The 11,368-nt window shown below is 42.0% G+C and overlaps 1 pseudogene across 1 annotated transcript; it reads left to right on the top strand.

The window, feature by feature from the left end:
* Positions 1-8,512: 8,512 nt before the first annotated feature.
* On the top strand, positions 8,513-10,779 carry LOC101020262 (annotated as a pseudogene). The gene has a single exon (XR_004176624.1). The product of XR_004176624.1 is annotated as a heat shock cognate 71 kDa protein pseudogene (transcript).
* The last annotated feature ends 589 nt before the right edge of the window (positions 10,780-11,368 follow it).

The following is an 11,368-nucleotide window of genomic DNA, read 5'->3' as shown; positions in this document are numbered from 1 at the left end:
GTTAGTGGCTTTCTTTTTTTTTTTTTTCCCCAAGAGACTCTCGAGACAGTCTCTTGCCCTGTCACCCAGGCTGGAATACAGTGGCGTGATCACAGCTCACTGCAGCCTTGAACTTCCAGGCTCAGGTGATTCTCCCACCTCAGCCTCCCAAGTAGCTGGGACTACAGATGCATCCCACCACGCGTGGCTAGTTTTTGTATTTTTAGTAGAGATGGGGTTTCTCCATGTTGCCAAGGCTGGTCTTAAACTCCTGGGCTCAAGCGATCCACCCGCCTTGGCTTCCCAAAGTACTGGGATTACAGGCATGAGCCACCGTGCCCAGTCAGGATGACTTTCAACAGACCCGCAGCTGCTCAAGATATTTTGTACCTACCAACTAACATGCTGGGAAGAAAAGAAAAGGGAAGAAGAAGGAGAACCGAAGAAATTATGTTTGGAATTGGTGAATATTACCACTTAAAACAATCTACTTTTCTGCCATGCTTCAATATTCTGTCAAGATTTGACTTAAGACCAGGCTCAGTGGTGCATGCCTATAATCCCGGCTAATTGTGAGGCTGAGGTAGAAGGATCGCTTGAGCCCAGGAGTTGGAGACCACACTGGGCAACATAATGAGACCCTGTCTCAAAAAGAAAAAAAAAAGGTTCAACTCAAATATCAACTGTCATAGGGCCTTTTCTGGTTCTTAAAAGGACAGTATTGCTCCTCCTCTTTTGGTTAATTGACATTGTACTTTCAGAGATATGGTTTCTGCTATAACTTGTATCTTTTCAGAAACTCTTCAATCTATGTATTAAAATGTATGTTAATTGAGGTTGGATGCGGTGGCTCACACCTGTAATCCCAGAACTTTGGGAGGCTGAGGTGGGCGGAAGTTCGAGACCAGCCTAGCCAATGTGGCGAAACCTTGTCTTGCCACTAAAAATACAATAATTAGCTGGGCGTGGTGGCACGTGCCTGTAATCCCAGCTACTCAGGAGGCTGAGGCACAAGAATCACTTGAATCCAGGATGGGGAAGTTGCAGATAGCCAAGATCGCACCACTGCACTCCTGGTAACAGAGTGAGATTCTGTCTCAAAAAAAGGATGGTAATTAAACAAAAACACGATATAGAACAGTGTATACTACCAATAGCCTTTGCTTTTTTTTTTTTTTTTTTTGAGACAGTTTTTTGCTCTTGTTGCCCAGGCTGGAGTGCAATGGTGCGATCTTGGCTCACCGCGACCTCTGCCTCTTGGGTTCAAGCGATTCTCCTGCCTCCGCCTCCTGAGAAGCTGGAATTACAGGCATACACCACCACGCCTGGCTAATTCTGTATTTTTAGTAGAGACAGGGTTTCTCCATGTTGGTCAGGCTGGCCTCGAACTCCCGACCTCAGGTGATCTGCCTGCCTCAGCCTCCCAAAGTGCTGGGGTTACAGGCGTGAGCCACCGCACCCGGCCGGCCTTTGCTTTTTAAAGACTTTAGTTATATGCATAGTTATATGCACACGTATAGAATATCTGGAGGTTCTCCCAAGAAACTGGCCTCTGAAAAGGGGAACTGGGAGGGGTAGAGAAAGGAAGAACATGTCCTTTTGTATACATCCTCTTTGTACTATTTGAAGTTTTGAAAGCAATGTTTATGTATTCATTTTAGCCCCCGAAGAAAGATCTAATGTAAAAAAAAAAAAAAAAAAGGACTCTCAGAAAACAAGGTTATTTTGGTGAGCATTACAATTTGAAATTAGGGTTTATAAATGATAGTTTCAGTATCCAAAATATTTCTGTATTTTTTTTGGGTTGAGCAATATTGAGAAAATCTTGATTAATACAGAGAAGTAATTGTAAATGGCAACAGTGTTTTTGTTTTGTTTTGTTTTGTTCTTGTTTTTGGAAACGGAGTTTCGCTCTTGTTGCCCAGGCTGGAGTGCAATGGCGTGATCTCGGCGCCCCTACAACCTCTGCCTCCTGCGTTTAAGCAAGTCTCCTGCCTCAGCCTCCCAAGTAGCTGAGATTACAGGCATGCGCCACCATGCCCAGCTAATTTTTAGTGGAAACAGGGTTTCTCCATGTTGGTCAGGCTAGTTTCAAATTCCTGACCTCAGGTGATCCACCAGTCTCGGCCTCCCAGTGTTGGGATTACAGGCGTGAGCCACACACCTGGCCAACAGTGTGCTTTTAATTGCTCTGCAACTAGGCAGACTCAGACTTGAAATAGGAGCAATGGAAAATACTGGAAAAAATAATAATAAACAGGAGATCAAATGGAGATATAGATGCTACGAGAATGGCAGAATATCAATAATTGTTAAAGCAGGGTGACAAGTATAGGGTGATTCCTTATTCTATTGTTACTTTGTATCTGTTTCAGTGGCCGTGATAAACGTTTTAAAAATTGGTTCACAAAAACATACAACTACTCACATGCTTTCTTACAAAATTCAGGCAAACACTGAAAATGTATAAAGCTCTAAATTTAAGAATCTGCAAAACCCTATCTACCTTACCTGACATGTTATCCATGTATTTGTTATTGTACATAAGAATGTACATCAAACAGATGAACTTTGCTAGGTGTTTAATTGTGCTCAGCGCACATAAGCTGTGGTTGCGTAGTTACCTGGAGATTTTTCTCTAAGGAGACATATGCAGGCCTGGATTTTAAAAAGAACAGTGTAGCTGGCCGGTTAGCTCAGTTGGTTAGAATGTAGTGCTAGTGAAATAGACCAATGTAAAGCTACAATCTTTTTAAGTAATGACATGTTTACAATAAATTCAAATATATGCTCTAAAATGACAGGAAAAATTTAACACTGAAGTCTACATAAAGAAAATACTGGCCAGGCGCAGTGGCTCACACCTGTAATCCCAGCACTTTGGGAGGCCGAGGCAGGCAGATCACAAGATCAAGAGATGGAGACCATCCTGGCCAACATGGTGAAACCCTGTCTCTACTAAAAATACAAAAATTAGCTGGGCATGGTGGCGCGCACCTGTAGCCCCAGCCACTCCGGAGGCTGAGGCAATAGAATTGCTTGAACCAGGGAGGCAGAGGTTGCAGTGAGCTGAGATCACGCCACTGCGCTCCAGCCTGGCGACAGAGTGAGAATTCGTCTAAAAAAAAACAAAAAAAACCAAAAAACCGTGACAGCAGATATTAACTAGTAGTGGCCCCGGTATATTAAAATTTATTAGATTGGCCAGGTGTGGTGGCTCACTCCTATAATCCCAGCACTTTGAGAGGCCAAGAGGCAGGTGGATCACTTGAGGCCAGGACTTTGAGACAAGCCTGGCCAACATAGTGAAACCCAGTCTCTACTAAAAATACAAAAATTAGCCGAGTGTGGTGGCGTGTGCCTGTAATCCCAGCTACTCGAGAGGCTGAGGCAGGAGAATTGGTTGAACCCAGGAGGCAGAGGTTTATGTGAGCTGAGATTACTCCATTGCACTCCAGCCTGGGCAACAGAGTAAGTGAGACTCTGTCTTGAAAAAATAAATAAAATAAAATATATTATATTAAATTAATTGATTTTTATTATTTTAAGTTTTTAAATATTTAAAATATGATTTGAGCCAGGCACGGTGGCTCAGGCCTATAATCTCAGCCCTTTGGGAGGCCAAAGCAAGAGGATCACTTGAGCTGAGGAGCTAGAGACCAGCCTGGGCAACATAGCAAGACCTCATCCCCACAAAAAATAAAAAAATTAGCCAGGCAGGGTGGTGCACACCTGTAGTACCAGCTATTCAGGAGGCTGAAGCAAGAGGATTCTTTTAGCCCAGGAGGTAGAGGCTGCAGGAGCCATGATCACACCACTGCACTCCAGCCTGGGCGACAGAGCAAGACTCTGTCTCAAGAAAAACAAAATATGTTTTGAAAATGAAATTCAGATCAAAACATATACTGCACCCCTGAAACACAGAGTACTTTAAAAACTGTTCCACTGGAGTGTGATAAAATTAAAGGCAGAAAATATATTTTATTCATCTCTGTCTCTCTAATACCCAAGACAATAGTTTGATGAATGAATATTGTTAACTGAAGCTATGGGAAAATTGATTTATAAGTCCAAAGTAATCTTATTAGAAATTCATCTGTGTTGATTTTTTTCTGAGTACACAAAAGTCCATTCTCATATAAACAATTCAATATAAAAATTATTAAATTAGAAAACAAAATTCCACAATTCCCCCAACCTTTCATTTTTCTATGTATAATGTAATATATATTTATAAGACTTTTTTTTACTTAAAAAAATAGGATCAGCTGGGCGCGGTGGCTCATACCTGTAATCCCAGCACTTCAGAAGGCCGAGGCAGGCGGATCACCTGAGGTCAGGAGTTCGAGACCAGCCTCAATATTGAGAAACCCCGTCTCTACTAAAAATACAAAATTAGCCGGACATGGTGGTGCATGCCTGTAATCCCAGCTACTCGGGAGACTGAGGCAGGAGAATTGCTTGAACCTGGGAGGCGGAGGTTGCAGTGGACCGAGATCGTGCCATTGCATTCCAGCCTGGGCAACAAGAGTGAAACTCCATCTCAAAAAAAATAAAAATAAAAAATGATCACATTATGGGCATAACTTTCGAAATCTGTATTTTTTTCCCTTAAACATATATCTAGGACATCTTTTGACTCAGTATACATCTAGAGTCTATCTGATTCCCTTTAAAGAATACATAGTATTCTATCATTTGGCAGTACCGTAATTTAACCAGTCTCCTGCTAATGGACACACCATTACATACAAAGGTGTATGATACTTTTACGTTTATATCTTTTCACTCTTGAGAGAGTATTTTAAATTTTAATGTTATATAAAAGCAATCTATATACACAGTTTAAACAAATACTATTAGAAGGATGATTTTTTTGTTTTGTTTTGGTTTGGTTTTTTCTGAGACGGAGCCTTGCTCTGTCACCCAGTCTGGAGTGCAGTAACGTGATCTCAGCTCACTGCAATCTCCACCTCCTGGGTTCAAGCGATTCTCCTGCCTCAGCCTCTCAAGTAGCTGGGATTACAGGTGCACACCACCACACTCGGCTAATTTTTGTATTTTTAGTAGAGACGGGGTTTCACTATGTTGGTCAGGCTGGTCTTGAACTCCTGACCTCAGGCAATCTGCCTGCCTCAGCTCCCAAAGTGCTGGGATTACAGGGGAGAGCCACCGTGCCAGGCCAGGGATGATTTTTTAAAATAGTCATTTGCTTATTTTCATTGCCCTTCCCAAAACCTCAGAAGAATTGTTAAACCTCTCTGAAAGTGATAGTCATTTGTTTTTTCCCTTAAAGGCATCCAAATGGAACCTTCTTTTCTCCTGCTCTGTCTGAACTAGATTATGTTCTAGGACTTCTGCACAGCTATCCTATGATTTCCTGGGATTTCCCTACACTTCTCTATGCATGTATTCCACATTCCCTCAACCCAGGGTCTTCCTTTTTGGTTTATTTGCTTGTTTATTCCTTTGTTTTATAATTGCTTCCTAAGAAAGAGCATATAGAAGGTTAATTTTTTATAAAAATAATAGGCAGGATTGAAGCTGCTCCTTTGAATTTGCAATTCAACATGAGAAATTTCCTCAGGGCTGGTAAAAAGAGGCCTTAACCTCTGTCTTTAGATTTACAGTCTAAGGCTTGCTCAGCCGTTTTACCTGCTCCCCCACCTATGTTTATCAATTGTTTATTGTTTTCAACTACCCACAAAGATACCGGAAAACTATATCTGCTGTTCGGCACAAGAGCGGAGATAGTAGGCACCGCCTTAAGCTTCCTAATTCGAGCAGGACTAGACCAACCAGGAACTCTACTAGGAGATGATCAGATCTACAATGTTATTGTTACTGCCCACACATTTGTTTTCATCTTCTTTATGATGATACCAATCATCATCGGGGGTTTCCGGAACTGGCTATTCCCTCTAATAATTGGTGCACCCCGGATAAATAATACGAGCTTCTGACTTCTCCCCCTATCTTTTCTGCTCCCTACTTGTGTCCTCAATAGTAGAAGCCGGCGCTGGAAGCGGCTGGACAGTTTATCCCCTTGAGGAGGAAACTTAGCACATGCAGGAGCCTCTGTGGACCTGACCATCTTCTCGCTCCACTTGGCCAGTGTCTCTTCTATTTTAGGAGCCATTAACTGTATTACCACTATTATTAACATAAAACCCCCAGCTATGTCCCAGTATCAAACACCCCTTTTCATCTGATCAGTCCTCATTATGGCTGTCCTTCTACTCCTTTCCCTTCCAGTCCTAGCCACAAGGATTACTATACTATTAATTGACCATAACCTCAACACTACTTTTTTTGACCCTGTTGGCATGGGTGACCCTATCTTGTACCAGCATTTATTCTGATATAACACTACCTTCCACCCCTACCATATAACCAAAGACATTTTAGGTTTAATTTTTCTCCTCCTCCTTCTAATAACTCTAGTACTATTTTCACCTGACCTCCTGGGGAACCCAAATGTCTACACTTTAGCCAACGCCCTCACCCACCACACATTAAGCCAGAGTGGTACTTTTTGTTTGCCTATACAACCTTACAATCCAAATGACATGGTTCTCTAAAAATTCTATAATCTGAATCAACATGGTTATCCACAGCCTACTTATCAGCCTCATCAGCCTACTATTTTTTAACCAATTCAATGATAAATAAGGTTGCTGGGTCAAGTGGTTAATAGCTCTTGGGGTAAGTATTATTACTAGCATATTTAGTGAACCTGAGGTATTTTAAGTGTAAGCAAATACTACAAGTAGAGGAAGGGATCCTACTAGTGTGTAAAATAAGAAGTCTGAGCTTGCATTAAGGCATTCAGGTTGGTTGCCTCAGCGGGTGATGATAATTAGGGTAGGAACTAGCGTGGCTTCAAAGAGGATATAAAATATAGTTAGTTCTGTGGCTGTGAATGTTATGATTTTAAAAGTCTGTAGGGGGATCAATATAAAAATATAGAGCTTTTTTCATGTGAGTGATTCATTGGACAGGTGATATTGGCTTGCTAGACTTACAAGACGCAGTGGCCAGGCTGTTAAGATGAGAAGGGGTGGTGTCAGCTGGTCAGAAGAGAAAACTAATGAGAAGTTGGATAAGTTATCATTGAATTGGTTAAAAAATAGTAGGCTGATGAGGCTGATGAGTAGGCTGTGGATAACCATGTTGATTCAGTTTGTAGAATTTTTAGAGAACCATGTCATTGGTAACAGTATAATTTTTGGAATAATAATTTTTACCATTTAAGTAAATTTAGATTTTCTACATAACCTAGACCATATGTACTGGAGATTGAAACTAGTAAGACAAGGCCCACTGCAGCTTCACAGGCAGCAAATACTAGGAGAATAGTGGGTACTACAGATGCTAGAGCAAAATGTATATTTAAAGTTATAAGAGTATGTATGATAAATATTGATAGTATTATGCCTTCTAGGCATAATAGGTATGATATTAGGTGGGATCAATAGACTAATACTCCTAGCAGTGGTATGGTATATCCTAATGTAATGTTGATATAAATCGTGGGGATTTGGTGAATATGGTGTACCATAATCTAATTAGTCAAAATCATTTATTTTGACTTAAACTGTTTACAATTCAGCACACTCTAATCCTTTTTGGGCTCATTCATAAGTCAAGCCTAGGATTAAAATAGTATCTAGTATAAGGGCTGTGCTGATTATTAGTGTCAGGTTGGTTGGTTGAAGGGCTCATGGCAGGGGTAGTAGTAGAGCAATCTCTGAGTCGAAGAGGAGGAATGTGATGGCTACTAGAAAGTAAGTAATGGAAAAGGCGAGGCAGGCGGAGGCTAGTAGGTCAAATCTGCATTCGTAGGGGCTGGATTTTTCTATATAGATATTAAGTTGTGGGAGCCAAAATGCGATTATTATTAGTAATAGGGCCAGTAAGGTGTCGGTTACTAGCGCTAGTGTCAGGTTGATTACTCTCTTTCGGATATTATGGAAACTAATTGACTGGAAGTCAATGGTACTGTTTATACAAAAGAGTAGGACCCTCATCAATAGATAGAGACCTATAAGAATAGTCATACTACATCTACGAAGTGTCAATATCCGGTGGCGGCTTCAAAGGCAAAGTGGTAGTTGAATGTAAAGTGGAATTTTAATTGGCGGAGGAGGCAGATAGTAAGAAATGTTGATCCAATAATAACATGAAATCCATGAAAGCCTGTGGCTGTAAAGAATGTTGAGCCATAGATTCCATCAGAAATAGTTAAGGGGGCCTGGAAATATTCTGAGGCTTGTAGAAGGGTAAATACCTAAGGTAATTGTGATGGATAGTGCTTGAAGTATCTGCTTTCGACTACCTTCTATCAGGCTGGGGTGAGCACAAGTAATTGAAAATCCTGATGTAAGTAACACAGATGTATTCAGGAAGGGGACTTCTAAGGTTTGAGGGGATAAATACCTCTTAGGGGTCAGTGTCCCCCTAATTCTGGAACTGGAACTAGACTAGAGTGGTAGAATACCCAGAAGAAACCAGCAAAAAAGAATACTTCACTCATTGAACTCGCCTGCAGCTCCGGGGGTTCCTGTGACTTTTGTCTTTATCGGAGCCAGGCCTCCACGCCAGCAACCATGTCCAAGGGACCTGCAGTTGGTATTGATCTTGGCACCACCTACTCTTGTGTGGGTGTTTTCCAGCACGGAAAAGTAGAGATAATTGCCAATGATCAGGGAAACCGAACCACTCCAAGCTATGTTGCCTTTACGGACACTGAACGGTTGATCGGTGACGCTGCAAAGAATCAAGTTGCAATGAACCCCACCAACACAGTTTTTGATGCCAAACGTCTGATTGGACGCAGATTTGATGATGCTGTTGTCCAGTCTGATATGAAGCATTGGCCCTTCATGGTGGTGAATGATGCTGGCAGGCCCAAGGTCCAAGTAGAATATAAGGGAGAGACCAAAAGCTTCTATCCAGAGGAGGTATCCTCTATGGTTCTGACAAAGATGAAGGAAATTGCAGAAGCCTATCTTGGGAAGACTGTTACCAATGCTGTGGTCACAGTGCCAGCTTATTTTAATGACTCTCAGCGTCAGGCTACCAAAGATGCTGGAACTATTGCTGGTCTCAATGTACTTAGAATTATTAATGAGCCAACTGCTGCTGCTATTGCTTACGGCTTAGACAAAAAGGTTGGAGCAGAAAGAAACGTGCTTATCTTTGACCTGGGAGGTGGCACTTTCGATGTGTCAATCCTCACTATTGAGGATGGAATCTTTGAGGTCAAGTCTACAGCTGGAGACACCCACTTGGGTGGAGAAGATTTTGACAACCGAATGGTCAACCATTTTATTGCAGAGTTCAAGCGCAAGCATAAGAAGGACATCAGCGAGAACAAGAGAGCTGTAAGACGCCTTCGTACTGCTTGTGAACGTGCTAAGCGTATGCTCTCTTCCAGCACCCAGGCCAGTATTGAGATCGATTCTCTCTATGAAGGAATCGACTTCTATACCTCCATTACCCGTGCCCGATTTGAAGAATTGAATGCTGACCTGTTCCGTGGCACCCTGGACCCAGTAGAGAAAGCCCTTCGAGATGCCAAACTAGACAAGTCACAGATTCATGATATTGTCCTGGTTGGTGGTTCTACTCGTATCCCCAAGATTCAGAAGCTTCTCCAAGATTTCTTCAACGGAAAAGAACTGAATAAGAGCATCAACCCTGATGAAGCTGTTGCTTATGGTGCAGCTGTCCAGGCAGCCATCCTGTCTGGAGACAAGTCTGAAAATGTTCAAGATTTGTTGCTCTTGGATGTCACTCCTCTTTCCCTTGGTATTGAAACTGCTGGTGGAGTAATGACCGTCCTTATTAAGCGTAATACCACCATTCCTACCAAGCAGACACAGACCTTCACTACCTATTCTGACAACCAGCCTGGTGTGCTTATTCAGGTCTATGAAGGTGAGCGTGCCATGACCAAGGATAACAACCTGCTTGGCAAGTTTGAACTCACGGGCATACCTCCTGCACCCCGAGGTGTTCCTCAGATTGAAGTTACTTTTGACATTGATGCCAATGGTATCCTGAATGTCTCTGCTGTGGACAAGAGTACAGGAAAAGAGAATAAGATTACTATCACTAATGACAAGGGCCGTTTGAGCAAGGAAGACATTGAATGTATGGTCCAGGAAGCTGAGAAGTACAAAGCTGAAGATGAGAAGCAGAGGGACAAGGTATCATCCAAGAATTCACTTGAGTCCTATGCATTCAACATGAAAGCAACTGTCGAAGACGAGAAACTTCAAGGCAAGATTAACGATGAGGACAAACAGAAGATTCTGGACAAGTGTAATGAAATCATCAACTGGCTTGATAAGAATCAGACTGCTGAGAAGGAAGAGTTTGAACATCAGCAGAAAGAGCTGGAGAAAGTTTGCAACCCCATCATCACCAAGCTGTACCAGAGTGCAGGAGGCATGCCAGGAGGAATGCCTGGGGGATTCCCTGGTGGTGGAGCGCCTCCCTCTGGTGGTGCTTCCTCAGGGCCCACTATTGAAGAGGTTGATTAAGCCAACCCAAGTATAGGTGTAGCATTGTTCCACACATTTAAAACATTTGAAGGACCTAAATTTGTAGCAAATTCTGTGGCAGTTTTAAAAAGTTAAGCTGCTATAGTAAGTTACTGGGCATTCTCAATACTTGAACATGGAACATGCACAGGGGAAGGAAATAACATTGCACTTTATAAACACTGTATTGTAAGTAGAAAATGCAATGTCTTAAATAAAACTATTTAAAATTGGCACCATAAAAAAAAAAGAATACTTCTCAGATAATAAATAGAATTATATCAGAGGCTGATATGATGATTGGATGATGATGTGTGGTGGCCTTGAAATGGACGTTCTCGGATAGTGTCACGCCATCACTGGTATATAGTTAGTGTGTGGGTTAGTAGGCCCAGAGTTAAAAGGGCGATAGAGTTAAAGTGAAATCACATGGCCAGGCCAGATGTTATCAGGAGAGATGAGAGAGCTCCTGTTAGTGGTCAGGGGGTGGGGTTAACTATACGGTAGGCATGTGTTTGGTGGGTCATTATGTGTTGTACAGGTAAAGGCTTACTAGCAGTGTGAAGACATAGGCCTGAATAAGGGCTACAGTGAATTCGAGGATAGTTAGGAGCATTAGAATAATCACAGCGATTGAAGCTGTGGGAAGACTGATAGTTGATCGTACTAGTGTGGCTCCTCAATTAAATGTATTAGTAGGTTTCTGGCTATAATGTTGGCTGTTAATCACACAGCTAGTGCCATTGGTTGAATGAATAGGCTAATAGTTTCAATGATCACTAGCATAGGAATAAGTGGTATAGGTGTGCCTTGTAGTAAAAAGTGAGCTAAAGAGGTTT

Source organism: Papio anubis, chromosome 10, assembly GCF_008728515.1.
Source record: "Papio anubis isolate 15944 chromosome 10, Panubis1.0, whole genome shotgun sequence".
Taxonomy (NCBI): Eukaryota; Metazoa; Chordata; class Mammalia; order Primates; family Cercopithecidae; genus Papio; species Papio anubis.
Note: the sequence above shows the minus strand (reverse complement) of the source record. Positions and strands in the feature narration are given on the sequence as shown.